This window comes from Sinohyriopsis cumingii, unplaced genomic scaffold (genome assembly GCF_028554795.1).
Source record: "Sinohyriopsis cumingii isolate HCF-2022 unplaced genomic scaffold, ASM2855479v2 utg001070l, whole genome shotgun sequence".
Classification (NCBI taxonomy): Eukaryota; Metazoa; Mollusca; class Bivalvia; order Unionida; family Unionidae; genus Sinohyriopsis; species Sinohyriopsis cumingii.
The window spans coordinates 459,756-487,133 of NW_028315957.1; the positions used below are offsets into that span (position 1 = coordinate 459,756).

At 36.1% G+C, this 27,378-nt stretch overlaps 1 long non-coding RNA gene across 10 annotated transcripts; it reads left to right on the forward strand.

The window, feature by feature from the left end:
* Positions 1–1,865: 1,865 nt before the first annotated feature.
* LOC149772872 (uncharacterized) lies at positions 1,866–23,579 on the forward strand. 10 transcript variants are annotated; one of them, XR_016417558.1, is made up of 9 exons: positions 1,880–2,357; positions 2,876–2,997; positions 7,276–7,487; positions 10,078–10,192; positions 20,548–20,673; positions 21,020–21,109; positions 21,962–22,158; positions 22,659–22,816; positions 23,012–23,579. It is a non-coding gene; the product is annotated as an uncharacterized LOC149772872 (long non-coding RNA). The 10 variants fall into 10 exon arrangements; XR_016417557.1 differs by having other exon boundaries at positions 1,882–2,357; positions 20,993–22,158; XR_016417554.1 differs by having other exon boundaries at positions 1,870–2,357; positions 7,276–8,607; positions 20,548–22,158.
* Positions 23,580–27,378: the final 3,799 nt, after the last annotated feature.

Below are 27,378 nucleotides of genomic sequence, written 5' to 3' on the forward strand. Positions count from 1 at the left end.
TGTAGAACATAAACAGACAAAATAAAGACACAAATACATACTGTATAACACTTAGTTTAAAACCCTACTAACTTCTCCCGCACTGCATGGTTGACCACTATAGAATAATGTGGTCTCATAAATACGTTTGGATCTTTCAATAAAGCATAATCAGATAAACTAAATAAAGGAGGCCTAACGCGACCCAGGAAAAACACATAGAGAATAAAGAAGCGTGAACCTTGGATCGAGCGTAACCTACCTATCAACATCTTTAAAGACTATTATGAGGAACGACACATATTATCACTCGAATAATAAAATAGGAAATTATTTTTTTTAAACAAAATCTAAATAGTACACCATTCCATCGTCAAAATTAGAAAACCATAAAACAAATTAAAAGATACAATATAACATCATAAAGGAAGAAATACAACTGGGAAAGATATTTGATCTATACTTGCTGTCTCAAACATAAAGAAAATATAGCATACACACAATATAACACCATTACATATAGCAAACACTGAGACCTAGGCGACATATAGCAAAGGTTACAAAACATTTCAAGGGAAGGAACTTCGAGCAAGGTGAGGGAAACCAGACTCGGACGAACAACCCTTTAGATAACACTATGGAAACATAAATACCCCATCAAAAATTCTAAAAACTAAATTTTTTATATAAAATTTTGTTTTAATAAAACGTAGAACACATCTGAGGGGGAAATACACAAATATAAAATACTTTTTATTTTTTTTTGGAAATGGGGGCATCTGTCCGTTGCCCCCACCCCACTCCCAAAAAGATGTGTGTGTGTGTGTGTGTGTGTGTGTGTGTTATTATACCCATTACATTACTTGCAAAATATATACGGTGCTGACATTTTCGGCAAGAGGGAGACCTACCGATATTCTGCATATAATTATTTTAATGTTTTTCAGAGCGAGAGTATTGGGGCCTGATCTGTTCAATATATTTCTCAACTGATACAGCAGGTATAATCAGAGGCGTAGCTGGGGGTGGGGGGGGTTGGGGGGGGGAAGGGGAGTACATATGTCCCCGGGCGCCAAGGTACAGGGGCGCCAAAATGAGGCTTACAACGTTACATTATAATAAGTAAACAAGGGTAATATTCAAAAATGTGATTAAACGGGGAGGGGGCTGGGGCGCCAATTTTATAGTTCGTCCCCGGGCGCAAAATATCATAGCTACGCCTCTGGGTATAATAGAGACCCCCCCCCCTCCCCGAGTTTGCCACAGAGCGCTCGTGTAATGTACGGTTTAATACAAAATACATGATTGTGGGCAGGAATATACAAATTTTGGTCGATATACGTGATCGTTGATATCTATTCAAACGAGGGCCATGAAATACATTAGCAAATTCCTACAGTATTTTAAGGCAGGCGATTACGAATTATTTAAACCACGTTTTTCATCTGTCTCAGATTTTATAATCATTTTGAAGTGGCTGCTTTATCTCGAGGAAAACGAGCGGTAAGTTATACAAAACAAAATCTTAATAGCAATTTGATCACTTTTGCGTCATTTGACAGTAAGAATAGTAATAAATAGAGGATAATTTCTTTTCCTACGTTAGGCCTAATACCTGGTATGTTTTTTAGTGTGGTACACACACAAAAAACAACCCCAAAACAACACTAACAACATTTTAAAAAACCCACAAAAACGAGTGCCGTGCCGAAGCCACGGGCTAAAATGCTTTATTATCATTCTTTTTTTATTTATAGCATCAATCACAAATTGAAATATATACAGTATTAGCGTTGGAAAAGAAAGTTTTCTTTTTGTTATATTTTTTTTTCTCACCCTAGCGAAACACTTTCTGCAAATGACCTTAATAAAGAAAAATAATAAATTAACCTAAACCACTTTGAATGTCGACCGTATCTTTTATTTACACGGCATCATGCGCGGAAGAAAATACCAACTGAACCGGGATTTCAGACAGCAGATGAATTGAAGTTGATTCATTGAACATCATTAGCAATTGTACAATCAAACAGATGCAACAATGAAAAGTGGAACTATGAAAAATCGAGAATGTTAGATTTGCGAAGGATTTATTCCGAATCATTGTCTGCTAATAGAGAATTCATGTCAGTTGCTGTGTCGGCGATGCCCACACAGCGCGCCGTCCAAATGTGAAGTTGCGTTTTGTTGACAGACATAACACTGTGCCATAATTTATCTGATGGCATGTAAAGAAGCTGCTTAAATTATAGTATTTAAAAGTTTCTTCATTTTGTAAGAGCTCAAGAAATTAATTCTGGTTTGAAAGACAAGATGACGGTAAAACTCAGAAGACGTAGCTGTACAGTACCGTTGGTGTTGGAGACATCATAATAAAGGTAACTGCGTTAACTTCGCTTTTTGTTTGGTAATTTGTTGGATATTATCTTTTGCTGATCTTCTTTGAGCTTGGAGTAAATTTTACATTCTGAACATTTTTATTTGCACTTATCTGCTTAATATGTATTGCTGGGATATCATATAGAATATGAAGTCAGTATAATGGTACTATATTTTACATATTTGAATGATAAAAGACTGGTAAATGATATAATGATAAACTACAAAATAAATAATTTGCCCATTATCCCAAATATGTTAATTAAAACAAACATTGAATGTAAATTCAGATATAATGAGCAGTTGTAAGAAGTAAGAAATAACATTTTATCCATTGAACCTGTTATGTGTTATCATCATCAGTTTTAAAATAAACACATGGAGACAAGTTTGCTTAAATTCTAAAATTAACACACACACACACACACACACACACACACACACATATGGTATTTTAATCTAATACAGAAATGGTGACATTGATATATGCAGACCAATAGTTTTTTTTCTTCTACAGATATAAATTAAAAAGCCTAATTCTGAGAGTTTCACCTACAACATTCATGATGGGAAAGGGCCACTAATTAAGAGCTGACATATGTGGAAGAAAAATACCATCCATGTTGAAAAGGGCTAGAGGTAATGTGAGAAAACATAATTTATCAATCTTATTTAACATATTGTTGATATTTTATCTCAACTGGTCAAAAGGCTAAGTGGGTTTATGTAATGGTCCAGAGTGTGTTATTTATTTCACATCCCCTTCTGTCTTTCAACAGTAAGAAATTAGCTACTTTGGAGTCCATAGTTCTGATCAATTTGTTTATATAAAACTTGGTTTTGGGCTTAAATCAACATCTTGGATAAATCTAATAATGAGCAAAATCCAAGTATATACATGTGATCATGTATAAGATTAGTTGAGTTTTTTAACCAGCCTAAAAGCCATACTTCCACAATATAGGCTAAAATCATTAAGTTGTCCTTGAAGTTTAATGAGTGTTAACCATTAATAATAATAAGGTGATCTTTCATCTGAGTATGTTACCACCGCATGCAATATTTATACATGTAGTGCAGTTTTTACTAAACTTAGAATACATGCTTATATAAATGAGATCTAGATTGAAGAAGTGAAGATGCATACAGATACATGAGGTTATAACCACTACTGCTGATTCAAGTTTGATCATGCTTGGCCATTGGGCTTATATAGTCAAGTTTCACAATGATGCTTATTATGAGTGTGATAAAGGTATGGTAGTGAAGTGACCTTGCATCTGATTGGCAGAGTTTCTTATGATTTGCACAAAAGTGTTTATGATCCAATTTAGATCTGACTTGTTTAATTATTTGCTTGTATGTCTGAGGCTATAAGCAAAATCTATGCATATAATGTGGTGGTTCTACATCTCACTAGCCATTCTTGCTACTGCTCTTAAAACTATTTCTCATTAATTTTATCAGACTTGGTGAATAGATTTATCTCATCAAGATATAGCAAAAGAGCAATTTTGTAAAAAATATATTCATTCATATTAAACTCAAATTCTGCATCTGATTGGTTGACCTTGCAAATACTATAAGGACTCTATTTCTGACAAAAAGATTATTTTGATCTAATGTAGCAGAAATGCTTATATGATCAAAACATTGAACATATTTGATGACAAATAAGAAATAGTTTTTCATGCAAATTTGATAAACATTGATAAATCGGTTCATATCATTAAAAGCTTGGAAGAGTTTGATTACATGCGAGACCATCACATATTAATCATTCTTTATTTAGAGAATTATTTTTGTCAGGATTTAGTAAAATATGTAAAATCAATATGGACTGGTTTTCTTATGTACAGCAACACTAGTTGTTTACTGAGTACAGAGGGAATTGGAGTAAGGCAAGGGTACATTGCAGTAGGTAACCTGGTTGACTTGATAACAGGATTTTAACACAAACATTTTTATCAGGAGTCTAGCATACTAACCATTGATTCACTGCAGATCCTGCCCCCATTAGTTACCTTTTAATACATAAAGCATTTGGGTTTTTTATGTCACAAATCCCATAGGGATTAAAATTAACATCATAGGTCTCACTGGATAGTTTCGTATTTTGACATCCCTCTAATTTTTAAGGTAGAAGGCATGAACCTAATTATCACAAGCCTAGCATTTATAAATTTACACATAAGCTAAATCTATAATGTGGTTCAGATTTACTTTGAGTTAGGCATGGAAATAGGTTGGCTTGTTGGTGACTGCCTGTCACAGTTAGATGAGCATTGGAGATCATATGCATAACTTAGTCTGCAAATGAGCTGCCGACTTTTATTTGTGTCTGCTACAGAGGTAAATACAAAAAAATCTTGATGGTAGAGGGGTGATGAAAAGTATGCTAATTTGTTATAGTACTAGTGAACTTTATTCATGCATAAGGCACATACTGATTCTTTTAGTTGCCTTGTCACAGAAAAATATTGAAAATAGCTATTTCTAGTAAAAAATGAATGTAAAATGTACCTGCATCCTTTGACCCTACCAGAACCAAACTAAAAGCTCAAATTTGTGCAGCTGCTTTTGCTCATCACAAACATAATTGGGAGTATAACTGCTAACCCTACCCTCTAGCACACATTTAAGATCTTTAGAGTTTTTAAATACAGCCAGGAATTACATCACAATTAATACTTCCAGTTCAGTACCCACGAATGTAGTTCTAGTCTATTTTTAGAACATTTTTTCCTCTCTCATTTTGGTGGTGATAGAAGAGTTTTATTTATGCATTTTTGGTAGGGATTTAAAGGTAACTGTTTATTCTTGATAATATGAGCTCAGGGTGTTGTTGTCTGTATGTATTTTGGCGACAGTGCACAGTGAGTAATAAGGCCTTGGTGATGATCCGGAAGTGAAATACGTGTTCTGGTTACATGCTGTTATGTTGACAGTCAATGATCTAAAAAAAGAGCAGGTCAACCTTTGACAAGAACTTCACCGTGAATTCATCTTTGAAGGTATTTTAGATTAACATATGATTTGCATTGATTGTCACACAGTGGAAAGGTCAGTACTGAGAAACAAATGTAGAGAACATATAGTAAAATTAATTGTGTACTATGTCCTGTCAGGGCAGTATTGGAGCAAAGTTTAAATTGGTATGAAATCTTTATTATTAATGATAGACACATGAAATTTTAATATGTCATGTATATTGACTTTTAAAATATAAAAATGAAATTAAAAGTAAAAAATTAATTTTTATTTTAAAAATTTTAATAAAATTTTAAAAAAATTAAAAAAAATAATTAAAAAAACCCTAAAATGCACATATATAATATTTTTGGGAATCATATTAAATGTTATCAGCATGTATGTATTCCTACACCATATAAAAGCTCCAATGTTGGATTTTTGTCACATTTTGTCAGAGAAAATATCTTTGTAGTCAAAATGAGACCTTCATTAAAAATACATGAAGACAAAATTATAATTTGTATTGGCCATTCATACTATTTATTAGGGGTCCAATCAGTTAATTTATGTGTTTACGATGGGGTCACTTCCTGAGTAACAAACATCTGCTTGTATAGCCTTCAGTAATTCTTTATAAACATAGTTATAAGGTATTTAGTGAGAGGACAGCGATGAAAACTTTATACTAGAACCTACTCAAGTTCTGTACTAAATCATTTTAAGCTGTCTGAGAATGAAATACAGGTCAAAGGGATAAAATATGCTTCTCCCAGGTATATTTACCCTTGGATGTAAGAAAAAAGCAAAATGATATAAGTTGAATACAAAATGCATTCCATTTCATTGTTCAGTTAGGTTAAGATATTATTGGTGTAGTGCGGCATTGTGGCCTATATGATGTTATGGGAATTCTAATGATCCATCTTGCTTTATGCATTATTAATTACTAATACTATTGTTAACTGACACTCTAAAGATTACATAAGAAGCATTCAAACAAATTATTTGAATTTAACTTTGTACATGGTTACATATCCCACATGTACAAATATCCATCCATTTTAGAATGTTTGGGATCAAAAGTTCACATTCAGTACATCATATAGGCTGACATTGTACCTATAGTGAACCTGTAAAGCACATTTATGGCTATGTGCACTGAAAATATCCCAAAATGTTATTTTCATCATGAATATGCCTATGTATGGTAACATATTTCAATTTAGTACTTTGACAGAGTGCGGTATTGAAACATCAGCTGATATCTGATTCCACTCAATCAATGAGCTTAATAATTGGTAACCAACACTCTTCAAAATACCATATAAATGTTCAAATAGATCATTTGAATTATGTTTGCACATTTGATCTTAACAAGTACATTGTATATGTCCCACATATGCAAATTTCCATCCTTGTTTACAAGTTTTGGGGATGAGAATTTCACATTTAGCTGATGATATAGGATTTATTGGTGCTTATAGTTGATTTGTATGACCACATTTGGCTGTATTCACTTGCAATATCCAAAATTGTTATTTCCCTCATGAATAAGAATGCTTATAGTAACACATTCTAATTTAGTACATTGTCACTTGACTTTCCTGTATACTGGTATGTAATAATGTTTACACCAATGATCAAACCTCACCACCCCAACATTGCCTTAAACTTTATGATACATAGTCTACCTGATTAGTTATTTAACTTGTAAATGGCTAAATGTGCTTCTAGAAACCTCATATACTTTTAGGATGAATTTAACACTTTAATACATGGCCATTGCTTCACATTTCTGAGTGTCACTCTGTCAAGTTTAATATTTTCCCCCATGCTTGCAACCTTAATGTTAATTTGAAATCACCATATCTAACACATTTTGACTTCATTTACATAGATCTTACTGTTTTCTAGAATTAAGTGAAACATATTGTATCTTTTCAGGTCTAGCCTGGTATCTGGAACAAAGTGTTAGAGTTGGATCAGCTTGGAAGCTCTCCTGAGTAGTCTGGTGGTAATAGCATGGTTTCATAAGGGCATGTGCAGTGTACTGCCATAAGTGACCAAGATTAGTTCATATCACCACACTGATATATGGCACCTCAAAGACATGGCTTAGGTTTTCATGAGAGAGATCAGCACCATTTTTCAGTAAGGTAGAACCTCCCTAGAAACTATTTTCCTATCCCATTGCCACCTTTTGTTGTTATCGACATTGAAATGGAATGCATTTTTGCTATAAAACAAGGTAGTGGTCCCATTAGAACTTTAAATCTGAATGTGCTATTAGTTATGGAAACAACTGCCTAAGTACCTGACACAATAAATGTGGAACATAGCACCTGTCAGTGTTTCTTTAGTGTGTACACCTATGTGCATCTGGACAGGCATATTGCGGTTTGCTGCCAAAATCACTATGAGCTATGATGCTTCACTACCCCTGGGGAAAATGTTATCAGTTATACAGACCCAAACTACCATTTGTTTTAAATATCATTCATTAGTCAACTTTTCTGTCTAAAATTTGTCAAACTGTGTTTTAAAACTTGTATGAAAATTTAAGTTTTCAATAAAATTTAGTTTTTAAAATTTAAATGTTTATTTAATTTACCATTAAAACTGAATTTATCAACATTTGTAACTTTCAAACATATTTTCAGACAGGGCTTATCTTGTATCACAATTAGGTTTTTACTGCATTGAAAAATTCCTATAATTAAGGAAGATATAGCAAATTTAGTTTTGGTTTCTCAAGAGCACTTGGACCAGAACTTGCACCCTGTGGAACACCAGCACTACATACTTTCTGACAGGTGTCACATGTTTTCCTTGCAAGAAAATTCAAAAAGACTTCATGTATAAAGTTGAAATAGGTATAGCATGCAAATATAAAAGTTTGACTAAAATTGGCATAAAACATGGAGCCTGTCAGGAATTACATCACAATTAATACTTCCAGTTCAGTACCCACGAATGTAGTTCTAGTCTATTTTTAGAACATTTTTTCCTCTCTCATTTTGGTGGTGATAGAAGAGTTTTATTTATGCATTTTTGGTAGGGATTTAAAGGTAACTGTTTATTCTTGATAATATGAGCTCAGGGTGTTGTTGTCTGTATGTATTTTGGCGACAGTGCACAGTGAGTAATAAGGCCTTGGTGATGATCCGGAAGTGAAATACGTGTTCTGGTTACATGCTGTTATGTTGACAGTCAATGATCTAAAAAAAGAGCAGGTCAACCTTTGACAAGAACTTCACCGTGAATTCATCTTTGAAGGTATTTTAGATTAACATATGATTTGCATTGATTGTCACACAGTGGAAAGGTCAGTACTGAGAAACAAATGTAGAGAACATATAGTAAAATTAATTGTGTACTATGTCCAGCCTTCTAATTATACAAGTTTCATTACATTGGTCAATAATTAGTCACTTGTGATGACACTTGTAACTAATCAAACCACAGCAACTGAGAGCAGACTAAGCACTGATATTTATATGGTACAGTGGCAATATACAGTCTGTCTGCCGCAACACATGAAACAAACTGGACAAATCTGAAAGCCTTGAATTTGACTTTATTTATCAGTATGGTAGAACAGAACCTGAGTTGAAAAGCTTTTAAAGAAAGACCTTGATATCAAACCTAATAATAACTGCAGGAGTTATATTATGGATAATTAACCATTCTCTCAGTTTCAAACTGGGCATTCTATCCCATGGGGTTCTAAATGTAAACCAAGTGTAACTGATATCCTAATGAACTGTAAAGACCATAGCAGCACAACAGCAGGGGACCAGATATGTCCAGATCCAGAAATCATAGACCAGTTTCAAACTGATGATGAACCACATAAAAATTACACATCTGCTAGAACTTATGTTATGAAGATAACTTAAATTGCATTATTACTAATCCTCCTCCTCACATTCATCATAATTGAGATGCATCATATATGTTTTATTGTAAAATAGTTTATGCAACATAATTCAGTGAAGACCTTTGCTGCCAATTTACCAGTGAACCATTTGTTTCAATGAACATATTTTATGTTGTAACAAGGAGCATCATTTAAACATTATGATACACTTATCATACCTGTATATGAAATCTTAATACTAACACTTATACTTGCAATACTACTACTAATAAAAACACCTGCATTGATAATTTGATCATGTTCAATTGGACTTGTATCTAAATGATCACCAGCTGTATGAAAAGACATATTTTAATATATAGATATTGGATGGAATACTAGTTACCACAATTGAATAGTCATATGATAAATGATATATTATTTTAAACAATTTATATTTGCAGTGAAACATGCTTTTACATTATTTTCCCATAAATTTCATTTATAGAGCAGTATACTCTGCATTCATTAAATGACTGAAATGGTTAATAATACAACAACAAATACTGCAACTTCCAGAATCACAAAAATCAAAAGATATAAACAGAAACTTCCCTACATGTATCAACAGTTGTCACTTAATAGACAGAACTATGAAGATTTAGAATAGGATGTTAACAAATTAGGTATTCAAGTTAAAAAGAAAAAAATACCAAGTAAGCTTACTACCAAAAAATCAAACAATAACAGTGAATTTTAGTACATTCCCAGGAAACAGAATATATGATTTTTCTTAACTTGATCTGATACATCTTAAATCTATAGAAAATGATTCATATTGTATGACTAAAATATTATGTAACCAAAAATTCCATCACTTTTTTCAGATGGAACATGCATACCCCAACCCATCCTTCTTGATCATAAAGTATACCAGCATTCCACTATAAGATGGGGAGCTGTAGTGGCTCAGTGGTTAGCTTTCTGGACCTGTGAAATAAGGTAGGTTCAAATTCTACCATCAGACCAACCTGGGTTAGCTTCTTGATCATAAAGTATACCAGCATTCCACTATAAGATGGGGAGCTGTAGTGGCTCAGTGGTTAGCTTTCTGGACCTGTGAAATAAGGTAGGTTCAAATTCTACCATCAGACCAACCTGGGTTAGCTACCATGGTGTGTCCTTGGGCAAGGCACTATACTTAAAGTGCCTTGGCACTAAATAACTTACTTGTGTTGGCTTACCATAAAAGGCCAAACCAAACACAAAAAAACAACAACTTTAAAATATGAGTTTTGTCAATACTAAGTAAAGGAAAATCATACTGAAGAAATGTTTTTGTTAATACAGTTTAATGGATCTAAAAAATCTCTTTCTTCTGCAGGAGTTTAAAATGTTAAATTAAAAAGGTCATGGTACACATTGCTTTGTTCGTACACATCAGGCTCCGTAACCCATATCCAACTAAAATTTTTAGTAGAGTCTGAATAAAACATATTTTAATCTGGATGATAATATTCTTTCTCCATTCATATATTACACCACCAAGATTGATCCAAATAAGATTACATTTTACTATAACACTGAGGATGAGTATGCCTCTTAACAACTGACAAATGTGGAGAGAATGGAGTTAAACTGAACTTTGATTTCTTTTCAACCATAGCACAAGATGATCATTTATTATGAAAAAACCTGAATAAAGTTGGAGTTCATAACCATGACAGTCTTGATATAATATAAATTCAATATATTATTGTTGTCTTGAGGTATAGTTCTGTAATCTCACACAAGATCAGGGTATATTTTAGTACCATACAGTTAATTCGGGATTGTATTAATACCTATTCTGGTGAATGAACATTAAATAAGATTTACTATTTTGGAACCAGTTGCAATAAAGTTTACTAAACAAGAGAAAATATGACTTCACTATAATATCTAAAATGTAAAATCTGCAAACAGAATACTTGCTTGACTTTACACTTCAATTATTTATTTGAAATGAATTTATACAAATGGCATTAAATTGGGTTTCAAGCTGGTAATGACAATGGTAGTAGTGAATAGGGACGGTCTAGGGACTAGGGAACTTCCATGTTAAAAAGGGTATATCCACTCTGGGGACTATGTAATTTAACATGGGAGAAAAAAAAATATCCATTCTAGGGACAAGGGGAATTTAACATGGGAGAAAGAAAAACAACTATTCACTCTAGGGACAAGGGAAATTGAACATGGGGAATAAATTGTGGGACTGTCTTGGGACTAGGGGAAATGGAACAGGGTCGGGACCCTATTTTAATAAGGTCCCGACCTGATGGGTCTATGAAAATGGAACAGGCGAAAATTAAAACAGGGAGGGGTCTCTATTTTTTTATTATTTTTTTAAACAAAAAAATAAAAAAAGGGGTAGGCAATTGAAAGTCAAGATCTTTTCGAGAGATAGGAATGGCCCTGAAAAGGGCCTTTGGTTTTATGTTAATATACCCTTAACATAAAGAGCATCTGTGACATCTTCTTCTTGACCTTAGGCTGCGCCTGACTGCAGGACCATAGATTAAGACTCTTTTGAGGCATCCTTGATGCTCCACATAAGATTCTTCGCATCCACAGGCTGGTGTCTGTCCTGTGGATAACTGTCCAGTTGGATCGGACATACATTGGTATGTCCGTCCGGAACATCATCGAAGACACAAGCGTTGAAGATTGTACGTCGGTCCACATGTTGGGGTGCTGAGTAACAGGTGAAGGAATGCAGTGAACTGTACTTATTTATAGGGAGAGGAAGGATTGAAACGGATTGAGTTTGTTGACCAATCCAAACACGCGTTACAAAATTCAGTCAGCCCACGTCCAGTCCGAAGAGAGCAGTCTGTGACGTCACATAGTCTATATAGATTCGCTAGCGCCTGTGCGCAGTCAATCTAAGCGACAGTTTTTCAACATGACGGAAACTCAGAAAACGATCAATTGGGGTGCACTGATGGTGGAGACTACCCAAGGGAACCCAGACTTACTTTCAGAAGAGGTGAATTGGGATTTTGTGGATTTTTTTACCTTGCAAGAATTTGTTCCTGAACCTTCGTCACCTTCTCCTTCATTACCGCACATGGAAAATTTTAGACAGAGACAGAGAGAAGAATTGGAGAAATTTATACAACAGCAAAAGGAAGCGGAACAAACTTTTCTCCTACAGCAACAGCAGCAAGAAGAAGAGGTAAGAAAAAAACAACAACAAGAAGAAGCAGCAGCAAAGAAACAAGGGTGTCAAAATCAAACGGTCACGGTACTGTTAGACATTTTAGCGGAGTTAAGAAGTCTGAAACAAATGTATCAGACGTCTTTATTACGGCTGAAGAGAATACGACCTTCCCAAGCTAAACACTCCAACCCTGTGACTACGCCTACCGCACCACCCTTAGTGATTTCAATGAAATCATCATCAACAGTACGCAGTCCAGAATTAGGCCTTGGCCGTGGCAAAGGCTTAAGACAGTTAAAGTTGATTGTTTAAACTCACCCCTTACACCAAAATAGGCCCTTTTCAGGGCCATCCACATCTCTCGAAAAGAGATAGACTTTCAATTGCCAATAACTAAAAAAATTCATTTTACCCAATAGTACCTGTCTGTGTATGAGTGTGCGTGAGTGTAGGTTCTTATTTTAAAATCAAAACCCAAAGACACTTACCTTTTATAATTAATTTATTCTTTTATAAATATTTACAATTCACAATTCACAACAGAGCACTTTAAAAAGTTCATAGACTTATTCTGTCTCATTGTTCACTCTCTGTTTTTTTAATTTTTTCACCGTCATAGTCTTTTCCTCCTCTTCCTCCTCACTTTCTTCCCTTCTTTTCTTCTTCTGTTTCTTTTTCTTCACCTGTCTGTTTTCTTCCTCTTCTTCTTCCTCTTCCTCTGAAGAATCCCTCTCTTCTTCTGACTCCTCTTGTTTCTTTTTTGGGCAGTCTGGTGACCAATGTCCTTTTTCTTGACAATAATAACAGGTATCTTGACTTTTGTCTCTTCTAACCCCTTTTTTTTCTTTTTTGACGGTCTGGACACTCTGAAGACCAATGCCCTTTCTTCTGACAGATATAGCAAGTATCTTGACTTTTATCTTGAAAGGAAGGAGAGTAGTCCCTCGGCTGGTCTGAAGAGAATTTTCTAATGACCCCTCACAAAGCTCTGATGAAACGTTCGATCTTGGTAGTCTCTTCCATCGTTGTGCTCAGTTTGAGAGTGAAATGAATAGTGAAAGGACAAGACACATACCCTTTATATACGCTGGTCTGCTATGACTATAAATTAGTCCATGGTGTTTAAACTTTAGTCATTTGACTTTTTTGCTATCGAGATGAAATGATCCAATTCATTTGAGAAGAAAGAAGAAGAAAGTAAGAGGCAGAAACGTGATCTATCGCCTCGTACCAAGGCTGAAGTCTTGGCACAAATTCATGCCAGTGATTTTGAAGAGGACATGAGTGAACCAGAATCCAAACCCTCTAAACAAAGTTTACCACCCTTAGTCAACCCTGAATAGTACTATGACATTCGAGAGACGGAAAAGCGTCCCTCTAGAAAATTTAGAACTACGGCTTACAAATACACAGTGAAGTTTAAAGATTTCAAGTCTGAAGTACTGTTAGAGAAAGCAGAAGGGTTCATCACCGACATGTGGGATTCTTTGCTCACCACACTCAAGCGACAATGTCAACCCAAAGAAGATGATCGCTTGAGACTTTCCATACAACATGACGGTTTGAAATCCCCTGTTTGGATCGAGTTTAGCAGCCCTGCAGAATTGACCACTTCCAAAGTCATGGACAAGATTCAACACGTGCAACAATCTAATGACCAGTTTGACATCACCGATGGAAAAGCCACACTGGACATGACCCACGTCTCTCCTCCTCAAGGGACCGGACAATGCAGAAAGACCTTATTGGTCAACAACCTTCGCATTACCAAAACAAGTCTTGTCCAAATTAACAATTTTCAAGACCACATGTGTTTAGCCCGAGCCATCGTGGTGGGATGAACCTATGCCGACAAGAACGACACGGTAGAATGGAAAAGAGCCTGGGAGAACATTCGAAAATCGAACCGAGCCAAACAACGAAATGAAGCAGAACTTCTGTTACAACAAGCATGCCTATCCAAAGACACATCCTGTGGCATTCCTGAGATGCAAAAATTGCAAGATGCCCTAGCTCCACGATACACCTTGAAAGTGCACCCTCAAGAAGTGCGCAGGTCTCTGTTGTTTCGAGGGAAAGACTTTAAGGATGGAAAATACATTCACCTCTATCATCACGATGACCATTTCGATACCATTACCACTATCACTAGATTCCTGGGATACAAATATTACTATGAGAAATGTGACTTATGATGGTTATAATAATCGAGAGCAACACAAACATTGTGGATCGAAATGCTCAGGATGTTTGGCCTCTCAACCCTGTCTGAGCGAAGGGCAAGAACCAGTGCATTGTCCTGCTTGTCTGCGCACATTTGTCAGCCCTGCCTGTTACCAACAACATCTGAAGATGCAAGGTTCACAGAAGAAATGTGCTTGTCAACTCCTGAGATTGTGCCCAATGTGTGGACAAGGTCTATGTATCAACAGTACCAAGGCACACGTATGTTCAGGAAAGAAAAAAATGTCACATTTATCACTGCATCGTGGACTTGGAACACCAATGCTACATGCAAAAATACCAATCCCAACCAGAGAAAGAGGATGATCACAAGAAGAAGAAAGGCAATTTCATCTTTTTCGATTTTGAATGCATGCAAGAGACCGGTATTCACATTCCTAATTTCTGCGTGGCTCATCGAGCGTGCGAGAAGTGATTCAAGAACCTATCTTGAGTTATTGCCCTCACTGCAGTAAGATTCCTGGAGGGCGTGAAAAAATCTTTCAAGGACCGAACACACTAGCCAATTTCACACAATGGGTCTTAGACCCCATCGACAAGATGTGGAGCCAAGAGGACATCGAACATTATTATGGAGAATGTCATCACCATGCCACGGTGATGGCTCATAATTTCTCCGGATACGATGGACAGTTTCTTTTGAGATGCTATACGGAACGTGGCACCGAGCGTCCTAAAGTCACTTTGAACGGAGCCAAAATCATTTTCTTGCAAGTGGGACAAGTGCAGTTTAAAGATTCGATGAGCTACTTAGCCATGCCTTTGAGTCGAATGCCTAAAATGTTTGGAATGACAGAAATGGCTAAAGGGTACTTTCCACACTTTTTCAATACAGAAGCCAATCAACACGCCGTTCTACCCCATTTGCCTCAGGCTCACTATTACGACCCTGACAACATGCGTACCGAACGAGAAACTTTCTACGCTTGGTACCAGGCTCATGCCTCCGACCCTTTCGACTTTCAGGAAGAAATGCTAAAGTATCGTCATTCCGACGTGGACATTTTACGGCGATGCTGTGGAAAATTTCGAGAACTGTTCATGGAACACGGAGGGGTCGATCCTTTGAAAGAAGCTTGCACCATTGCCAAAGCATGTTCCTTAGTCTACCGACAACGATTCATGCTTGAAAACACTGTGGCTGTCATCAGTCCTCAAACGACCAACTATGTCAAACGTCAATACTCGGTCAAAGCCCCATGCTGGTTGCATTACTTGTGCGACAAGGAAGACAAATGGATTCAGCATGCCCGCAACGGACAGGGCGAAAAGATCATCGGAATGCATTCGGTCGATGGCTGGGACTTAGAAAACCCCAAGATCATGTACGAGTTTAACGGTTGCTTATTTCACGGATGTCCCGTCTGTTACCCTGACCGCAGCACTAAAAATCAGTTCTTACAACGAGCCATGGAAGACTTGTACCAGGCCATTTGTCAGCGACGCCTAAAGTTAGAACAGGAAGGATACCAAGTGGTGGAAATGTGGGAACACAAATACGATCACCGTTTGAACACCGATCCCGAGTTTAAACGCCTCATGGAAAGTTACCAGTTCATGGACCCCCTGAACCCAAGGGATAGTTTGTACGGAGGAAGGACCAATGCCACCTGTTTGCTGTACCAAGCTGATGAAGAGAAAGGAGAAGAAATCAAATACTTGGACGTGTGTTCACTGTATCCCTAGGTGTGCAAATATTGTTACTTTCCTGCAGGGCACCCACAATTGTTCACCGAACACATCGACCTAAAAAACATTCGACACTACGAAGGCTTGATCAAGTGCAAAGTTTTGCCTCCCACGAACCTATACCATCCCGTCTTACCTCGCCATTGCCAAGGCAAACTTGTTTCCTTTGTGCCGTACTTGTGCTGAAACGTGCAACCAAGATCAACCTTGTCATCACACCCAGGAAGAACGGGCCTTGACGGGGACATGGGTCAGCGTAGAATTGTTCAAAGCTCTGAACATGGGATACCAACTGTTAGAAGTGTACGAAATTTGCCACTTTCCCAAGACACAATAATTCCACAAGGGTGACCCCACGCAGAAAGGCATTTTCGCAGACTACGTGGATGCCTTTTTGAAACTGAAGCAAGAAGCCAGTGGCTATCTGTCCTGGTGTCACACTCCCAAAGACCAAAAGACATTCAGAGAGAAATTCTGGGCACAAGAAGGCATTACTTTAGATCACTTTAGATTTGCCAAAGTGATGTTAAATTGCTTGTGGGGTAAAATGGCACAATGACTGTGTTTACCCAAGACGGAGTATTTGACCGAACCTTCCCGCTACTTTCAGATGATTCACGACAAAGCCAAATTCATGAAACACGTGGACATCGTTCGTGAGGATTTGATCTTGGTGAATTACGAAGAAGATCTGAACTTTGTAGAAGATGACCCCTTTGGAAATGTCATCATTGCAGCTTACATGACAGCTCATGCTCGCTTAAAATTGTACGAAGCTTTAGAACTGTTAGGGGAACGTGTCTTGTACTTTGACATGGACAGTTGCATTTATATCGATCACCCGAGTCAACAGCACCCTGACATCGAAGGAGACCGTTTAGGAGCCTGGACAGACGAGCACCCCGATGACAAGATTCTAAGTTTCGTCAGTGGTGGTCCCAAAAATTACGGCTACGAATACTGGGACAAACAAGAAGTGCACACGAAGTGTAAAGTGAAAGGACTTACTCTGAATTATCGTACCAGTCGAGTGGTCAACTTTGGCGTATTGAAAGAAGCCTTGCAGTCTAGAGAAAGTGACCACCTATCAACCCAACAAGATTGTACGTTTACCCACACACCACATCGTCAGTCGACCCTTGGAAAAAGTCTATCAAATCGTGTAGCAGAAGCGAGTGCGGCTTCCCACCCACTTTACTTTGCCGTATGGACATGTCGGTATAAAACATTGGTTGTAAGAGGATAGCCACCCACCAGAAGGATGACTTCGCCACAGCAAGAATCGAGTGAGAAATCCAGCAAGAACTCCAAGTTCAAACCCTACCATTTTCCAGTCTTCTTACCTGACTATTGTGATTGTGCCCGTCGATTGGACATGTTTCAAAAATGGCCTACGGATAGGGAAGGATTACCTTCTTCGTATGTTTTAGCTAGAACAGGATTTGTCTACTTCGGACCTGAGTCAGGATTGGGATACGAAGTACAGTGTTTCGCTTGCGGACTGAAGTTACGAATGGATCTATGTATCTACAAAGATTCAGCTATTCTGGAACATACTCAATGGTCTCCGCACTGCCCTTACCTTTCAATGGCCTTTCCACCCATTAAACTACGGTACAATTATGACGGTACCTTAGAGACGGTACCTTCCAAAACTAGTCGTAAACACATTGCATCCTATTTCATTGTTGTTTCTTTTCCACATAATAGCTTATTTTTTTTATAAAATGTTAAACTTTACTAATCTTTTTTCAAGATCACTTTAGTTTGCAATAATATATCTTGTCATTTATTGGCATTCTACATTGAATTTTGTAAACTAGCTATAAATCTGACCTAATTACTCAACTTAACTGCTGACAGAAACAGTCTACAGTAAATGTATTTCATTTCTATAGCTCGATGGATAAACATTACATCTTTTAAAGCTGTGCACAGAATAGGCCGACATATCATGAGTCAGGAAAACATGGGGGTGGTATCCCCTGTGTCCAAAATTAATATCATTTTGAATAGAATATTCTAGTGACAATTGCCTCTTTTCAAATGGTAAGCATTGCTTTTTTTTATTTTCGTCAATCTGTCAAATTTGATATGCATTTTGCTTTAATATTTGAGATGGAAACCTTAGGTGCATAGGAATGTCAGACAGCATTGTACATCATGGATGGTGTCCAACATACTTTTATGATCATAAAACAAAATCCCATTGTTTTAGTTATGGCCACTGATTTAAAAAATATTCATCCAAGCTAAATATAATAATAATAATAATGAGGACTTTGTATAGCGCCTAATCTTTAGAAGCTCTAAGTGCTTTGCAACATTAGACAACATAAAAACATACACAATGATATGATTACAAAAACAAACACCATGAAATTAGAAAACATAAAAAACATGCTGAGAATATTTAAGGTAGTTAACATTATTAAGTCATTAAGTTTGTTTTTGCAGTCAGAATAAGTAGTTTTGAGAGCACTCTTGAATGGGATCACTGCGTCTTTGTGTCTAAGTTCAGTGGGCAATTCATTCCATGTTGCTGGGCCCTGGTATGCAAAAGAATGCTGTCCATGTGACTCTGTTTTCATAGTGAGAATAATGAGTATATGATTGTCGGAAGAGGAGTGTAAGTATCTTGCTTGTGTGTACACATAGGTGAGGTCGGATAGGTATGTTGGACTAGAGTCTGTCAGTGAAACGTAGCACAGAGAACTAATGTTGTGTTTGATTCTGGATCGAATGGATAGCCAGTGTTGGGTACAGAGCAGCGGGGAGGTGTGCTCTGATTGTGGTACTCTAAGTATGATCCAAGCAGCTATGTTTTGAACTTTTTGAAGTCTCTGCAGTAGATATTAAGATGAACCAGACAGAATTGAGTTACCAAAGTCCAGTCTTGAAAGTAGTAATGAACACACAAGTGTTTTAGTGGCATCAACTGAAAGATATCTGAGAATGGAGCTGATGCGTCTCAGCTCAAGATATGCAGCCTTGCATATGTTCATGACATGTTGGTGCAATGTGAGAGTACTGTCCAGAGTAACACCTAGGTTTTGTACTGATTGTGTGAATTTAATGTTGGCGTTGCTGATATTTATTGTGTGAGGTAAAGGATGTGAATGAGAAAGTCTTTGTGTTGTAATCAGAATGGCCTCAGTTTTATCATTATTCATCTGCAGCTTGTTACAAGTCATCCATGATTTCACATCAGAAATGCACATCTCTACACCTTGGATGGTAGCATCAACTTCAGTTGGGTGGCTAGATTTGTATATTTGGGTGTCATCAGTGTACAATTGGTGAGACACTGGATGATGATCTATGACACTTGAGAGCAGCTGAGTGTATAGAGTGTAGAGAACAGGTCCAAGAACAGACCCCTGTGCAACACCACAACATAGATCAACTGGGCTGGAGTGTAATCTATTTGCAGACACAATTTGTGTCCTGTGGCAAGGGCGACATGCAGATTGTACATTGCTAAAAAGACTGTTTGAATTCAGACAAGATGCAAGCTGGGATTGAACAACCTTTTGTAAGATATTTTTTATATGAATTGGAGATTAGAAACCGGGCAGTAGTTCTTTAAATCCTTATGGTGTAGTGTTAGTTTCTTCAGCAGAGGTTTTACAATGGGGAGTTTTGAAAAATGATGGAAATTATGCTGATGAGAGAGAGGTATTAATAACATCAGTTAGTGAAGGCAATACTGGATCTAAGCACTCAAGCAGCAGTAATGTTGGAATTGGATCAAGTTCACATGACTTTGGTGCACTCTACGATGATTACTTAAAAATGCATTTATTGGTGGTGAGAGACTAAATACATGACTTGATACTTGTGTTTAGCATTAATTGGAAAGCTGAAGATTAGTAATCTTTTGACATACATATCTTAATTGTACCATTTAATTTACAAAATTCAATGTAATTTGCATTGGTAAAATGTGTAGCACAAGAAAAGTCATTATGAATCAGAGATAAATCATATCTTTGTTTTGTCTGGAGCTTGACTAATTTATTGCACATTTCTGTACACTATTTTGTCTTTAATCCAGGATTATTCACTGCATTCGGATGCATTTCATGGTGAAAATTCACCAGCTGGATTTAAAAGTGGTGAATATTGCTAGCGATTGTTCTGCAAACCCTGTATGTCACAAGGAGTCAGTGTATTCAAGGACTCATACAGTATTTACAAGTTCTCATTGACATTTCAGATGAAAATGAAGAACTGAAAAAAGATGAAAATCTCAAGTGGAAACCTTTCTGGTCAGCCATCTCATCCAAAACCTCCTGAAATGGAGAGTATTTTGCAGACTCCAAGATTTCCTCTTATCCTGCTGGTATGTTCTATTTAGTTTATCTGGTCTCTTTTTATTTTTTATCAATTGCTTTTATACCATGCCACAATTGGAAATTCTTTATCAAAAGTATGTATAAATTTCATCATTTTTCTGTCTGTTTAATAAGATGTGTTTAAGAGTACTTACTTACTCATGATGCTGTATATATGAGATTAGATGTTTTGTTAAAAAAAGAATGCATTTTGTGATATATTGTATCACTGCTTTATATACAGTGGTCATTGCAACCAGTATGCATTTTGTTTACATGCCAAAAAATCCAGTCTGATTTCTTTGTTTCTTTTTTACTGCAATTAAGGAGTAGTGATAATCTTTATACTCTTAGCTGCATCCAGAAGGACAACACCATCACCATCCCCATCCACTCTGGAGTGGAGAATATAAAGATTTCTCTCTGCCAGTTCCTCTGCAAGTAGTAAGTATTGAGGATGGAAAAAAAATGTACATTATAGAATAATGAAACAAATACTACAGGTGTTGACTTTTATATAATCTCTTATTTCATTTACAGCTCTCTAAATACGAGTAGGTCAATTATACACTGTATTTATGAATTTAATTCTCATCTAAGGTAGTAGAACTGTTTTATGTTTGACAAAATGTTGGGTAATTTGTGGCCATACACTAAAAACACATTTTGTAGCATTTAAAAATGCTTATGTTCAATGCATGTAAAACTCATTGGTTTGTTGTCACTTCAGTTGATAATAGTCTTGTCATCTTGTAGACATTTTGAATGTTAGTGTTCAATGCTAAGGTCATATACATTGATTCAACATCAAAATTTGTTTGCAAAATGGAAGATTATGACATGAAAGCACAAGCTCTTGTAGCTTAGATACTGTTATTTCAGAACATTGTGAGATGTTAATTAATTAAATTATAGGTCATAAAACATACTGTTCAAGACTTATTTGTGCAAATAAACAATGAATTGTTTTTCATTGATGTGTCGACTGTTCATCATTCCATTGGTTTTTTTTATTTTTCTTTCTGATGTATACCATTGTCTTGTGTAAGTCAGACGCCTAAACCATCTACATTGAATGCAGACTTTACAGACACCAGCAGTGAAACAACATATCCAGGGAATAAAAAAATAAAGGATTATGGGAAAAGTTTTCATATAAACTGTACAAAAACCATGTATTTCATTCCATAAATATATTTCATTGTTAAACCCATGTTCACTGTACAGATCTTTTTAAGGAGTTTATAATAATGATCTTGATCTTTCAAAACTAATTTCATCACAAATCTGTTACAGATTTCCAGTTCAATGTACTTATGAAACTGGACACAAATATTGAGAATTTGTTGGAGCAGCTGGCCCTCCAAGTTCATACACAAGGCCCAGACACAGAATATAGAGAAGAAATTCTTGCAATGCCATGTGATTCAGTGGAGGAACTAGAGGGCCTTTGCCAGAGGTTGGAGGAGAATCCCAAACTCTCCAAGAAGATGGTAAATTGGGGCTTTATTTTCTATTTAAAAAAACTGTTATAACCTTTATTTGCTGTTGTGAACCTTAATATGCATTATGCAAGTTCTGCAGTGCCTGTATAATTATTTTTGGGGGTGGGGTGAACATGTAGTGGTCGGCTGTTTTGTCTTACGGATGTAGGCCAAAACATGTTTAGAGATGAACATGTAACAGGTATTTTACTACATATACACTATTACATATTATGTGGCTACTTTAATTCAATCCTTGAGTGAATGTCATTTATGAAGTTAATAGATTCACGGTGGTTAATTTGGTTTATAATTGCTATTAGTACATTGTGTTGCATAGTTAATGTTATCAAATTTTTTTCAAGTTAGAGAAATTAAATTTGCTTGCAAAACCATGGCAAAAAATAACTATATACAAGCATATTTTGTCACATCGATCATGAAATACTACTACTAATAATAATATCAAAATCAAAAAATAGTAATATTATTATTATTATTATTTTCAGATATGCTACTTGAGCTCCCTTGGCAGGTTTACAATTGGGGATAGTGTCTGCAGGATGATGAAAAAGCTTAAAACAAAAAGACTGGCCAGAGTATAGTCCAAAGGGACGTAAAGGGAAAAAAGCATTTCAAGAGCTTGTGATATGTCAGGTTTTGATAAGTAAGTATGGCTTGATTTAAATTGTGTTTTTCATGTGACTTGCCAGAGATTTTCAAATGAATTGATAAAGTAACTTGAGACCACATTTCAAAGTACATGTTTTAAAAATATTCCATTGATTATTGCTGGCATTTAAAAAAATGCAATGCATCCTTTGTTGTGAAACTTTTTTAAAACATTGTATTACTCTTGCAGAAGCCTGCTTGAAAACTAATGGCAAAGCAAAGGCAAATGGAATGGAAGAGACCATATCAGAGACCCTCAAATATGCACCCAACCAACGCAGAATGATAAAAAACAAGGTAATCCAAATGACTCTTATTTCATCAATATTGGATTCAGTTTCGTCTTTTAAAGCATAGTATTTGCAAAGCGGATGCATTTCTAAACTGATAACAAAATCAGCTTATCCTATTGCCCAGGACTATCAAAGCTAGAGTCCAGCTAACTACAATATGCATATATCTTGTCTGATCGGACAAGTGCCTCCATTTGGAATTTTTATTCACATGAAATATTTGGATGAAATAAATTCATCTTTGTGCAAATTGATTGCACCATCCACTTGCCAGAAATGATAAGTAAGTGCAAAGTTATCTTGTATCATGGCTTAACGATAGTAAGGGAAGCACAAGTGCAGTGAAGAAAATTTCATACATTTTTATAATGCTGATTAACATGACTTCTGCATATGTAACTAGTGCTGAGATGATATGACTTTATTTAAGCATTACAATTTTGTTTTAATTTGCAGGTGCCTGAGCAGAAGAAGTAATAGATAAACTTTACAGTGGAGTTGGAGACTGATTCTGATTCATAATCTTAATTAAATCTAGAAAATAAACATTAAAGTCATATTAAAATATCTGTTGTATTGTTTCCTTCTTTCATTTTTCTCTTAAAAACAAATGTCTGAACCTTTAGTCTGTAAATTCAGTGGATTCCTTATCAGCCCATCTACTTTTACTTTACACCATGCTACTTTAAAAAAAAAATGAATTATCCCCATTGGGGTAGGTCCCCCCAACCCCCCACCCTACTTTGTCAACTTACCTGCCACATTTAAATCTAATGGAAGGCCCTGCTGTAAAGCCTGTTAGTAAAACTACCCAACAAGAGGATTTCATACATTTGCAACTCCTAGGTGGATGGTAATGTTTTCATTTTTGTAATGTAGATTTGGACATTCTTGCCACCAGTATGGAATATGTGTTTCAGAAACACAAGCAGCTTTCATCAGATTTGCATATAGGTTTTATATGTTGTGAGTATGTTGTAGGAAGTTTTTTTAAATAACATCATATGAGATGATGCCAGTGGAAATGGCAGAAAAGTGTCTGTATTGTTCACCAACTACACCTTGTTCTTACAAAATGTGGCTGTTACACATTCCCATGATGATGTCACTGACAGCCATCAGTGAGGAATGCCCCAACAAGCATAATACAAATTGCTTCCATTGTAATTGTTACAATTCCATTCTGACCACTCCGGTGTCCTAGTGGTTAGAGCATCCGCCTCAGAAGCAGGAGGTCATGGGTTCAAACCCCAGCCAAGTCATACCAAAGACTTACAAAAATGGTATTAACAGCTACCTCGCTAGACGCTCAGCATTAAGAGGTTAGTGTTAGGACTGATCGGCCTGGTGTCAGGATAATGTGACTGGGTGCAACATCATGCTACATGTTTGCAGCATGATGCCCCAGTGCTATACATCACTATAAACTGCCACACTGCAGACATCGTAGCAATATGACTGAAAAATTATTCAAGCTACGTTAAAAATCCAATCACACACACACAATTCCATTCTACGATCCAGAACCAACACTAATTCCGTACTACAGTTCTTGCATTTCAATCCAATTTTGCTTTTGAAATGTAGTGCCACTCAATTCATAATGAACCCATTCATTTCAAACACTCGCAAATACATATTATTCCTGTCTACAACTGAAAAATATCTATATAAAAAAACGTGTAACTGTGTTTTATGCAAGGGCATGGAGATGCACAAAAACTTGCACCTGAAGCTTGAATAAAACCCCGACTGTGGATAAGACTTTACCCATCGATTACCCCAGCTTGGGGATAAATTCCGACCGTGGCGATTTATTATATATCCTATGACTGCTCCAGCTTGAGGGCAAAATCCAAGCACATCCCTAAAAAGATAACAAGTATAGCGGCTCTTTACCTTCTGTAAATGCCACTTGAGCTTCCTGATGCTGTTGTATCTGCCATTTGACAGAATCACGAATGTGGATATATTTCTTAATTGCCTCTAGTTGTTGAGTTAGTTTAGCTGTATGAAATTCCTTTGTGCAGACTCACTCATTATTAATATTACAACAGTGATTTAATTACACATTACCTGTCAGCACACCGATGATAAGTCAGTTATTTTATAACACACCAACAAGCTTGCCCCTTGCACCCCCCCCCTTTTTTTTTTATTTGGGCACCTGTGGACATGAATCTGCAAGGCTCAAATTGTAATTTTTAATATAAGATCTCAACATTTTTAAGGCCTTAATTTTAAAGACATCCTTAAAACCCCCAAAAGGTTATCAACTGGATCACCAGCCTTCGTTTAGAGTAACAGCAAGTATATATATATATTTAGGTCTAAGGAAACACAATAAAAATGTTTGATTTAACAATGACATATTTGCCTCAGGTCTGTGATCCTGAAGTGAATATTAACTGTCCATTTATTTTCTTGGCTTTTCTTTACTAGGAAATTGATTATAGAGATTTCTGCGATGGTGAAGGCAATGTAAAAATTGGTTACTATAACATACTTTTTACGCCATGTTTGAAAAAATAAATCCAATGGAAAGGTTATAGTCTGAAAATCTTCATTAAATTAAGTTAATATAGGGGAAAAAACTTTAAGAGTTCATAAATATTTTTCAGTGATGAATAAAGATATAACAGAACACTTTCTGCTGTGATTTTAATAGTTTCTGAGAGCATGAAAAATTTCTAGAACTATAATGTATAAATGTTTTCAAAAGATTATATTAATATGAGGGAAAAATCTGTTATGAAATAAACCGACAAGATCTTGTATGAATTCATGTTATCTTTAAATATGATATTTGTGTGAAAATATCTGGAAGAAAAAACAAGATGGTGCCACTCACACATACAATGTGGTTGCCACAGTAGCCATATTAAGAAACTTTTTATCGCTACTTCTGAATGGATAATTGTGTCAGCGTGTCAACATGTGTACAAAATACTTATGTTGATGTCTAGCAGGTCCTGAATGAGAATTATGGTGCTGTACAGACATCCTATAAGGCCACCAATGTGGCCATCCTGAAAATCTTGTTATAACTACTTCTCCTGAATGAATCGTCATATCAGTGAAAGACTTCTTATGTCTAGTTGGACGTAAATGAAAATAGTGCCAATCTAACCTCCAATATGGCTGTTTTAATGGGCATCTGGAAAACCCCTTCCTTGCTACTTCTCCTAGATGGCTGGTCATTTTGACATTGTGCTTTCACTAGATGACCTATTTGATGTCTGGTTGGTCGTAAATGGAACTATGCATATGGTTTTGATGTCTAGTTGGTCCTAAATGTGGTTTTTGCTGCTCATAAACTTCTAATGGTATTATAGTTGGTTCCTTAATGAAACTGCTGTACAAAATTAAAAGGCCTTCTGACTTTCTATCAAGTTGGATACAATTATCTTTACCAGCTAGGATTTCTTGATCCTCTTTTTTTATACATCAACCCTTCGCATATGTAGTTAGCTAAAACAGTATTTTGAACAATTAATTGCCCTCTTGCAAATAAAATCCCAATTGCATGCTTTTACCAGTGTGAGAGCTTCTTATATAAGTAGCTAAGTATTCAGTAACTGAATTTCCACATCCACATGCATCAACTCAGAATTAAAAGTTGCAAAACATATACAAATTTGAAAATCTTGAGACGTGTCACTTTGCATGGTGGGTGTTATGATTTAAATGCAACAAGGAAATTGAATTAGGGTTAATTTCTTTAAGCTGTATTCAATCATGGGTCCCTGGATTATAGAATGGTGTAGGCATACACATCACTAATCAACTCTCTCTAGTCCAACCAATGTGTGTATATGGGAAAGCTTGCCAGTAGCGTTATGTGTGTTGATTTCTTCCAATAAATATGTTGGCTGCCATGTAAAGTCTATGATGTCCTGAAAAATGGTGTTAAGCTCCATACAAGCAAGCTAAACAATCAATGATATAATGGAACAGTAGACACCATTTTAGCTAAATATGCCAAGAATTGATTTAGAGACTTGGTTAGTGATGATGACTTAAAATTGGCAAGGGATTAAAAAGATAAAAGAAATGACCTTTCATGGCACTGTAATATAACAAATGAGGAAAAACAAAAGTTTATTGCATTTGAACCTTTTGTTTTTTCACAGTTTCAATTTAAGTCATAAGGCCCCTTATTTTGCCTTACCAAACATATAGCAAGTTATTACCTCAAACCCTAGCACTAATAATGCCTCACAAGTAAGCAGTCTTTTATGAAGTCTCAGGTCTGAGTATATGT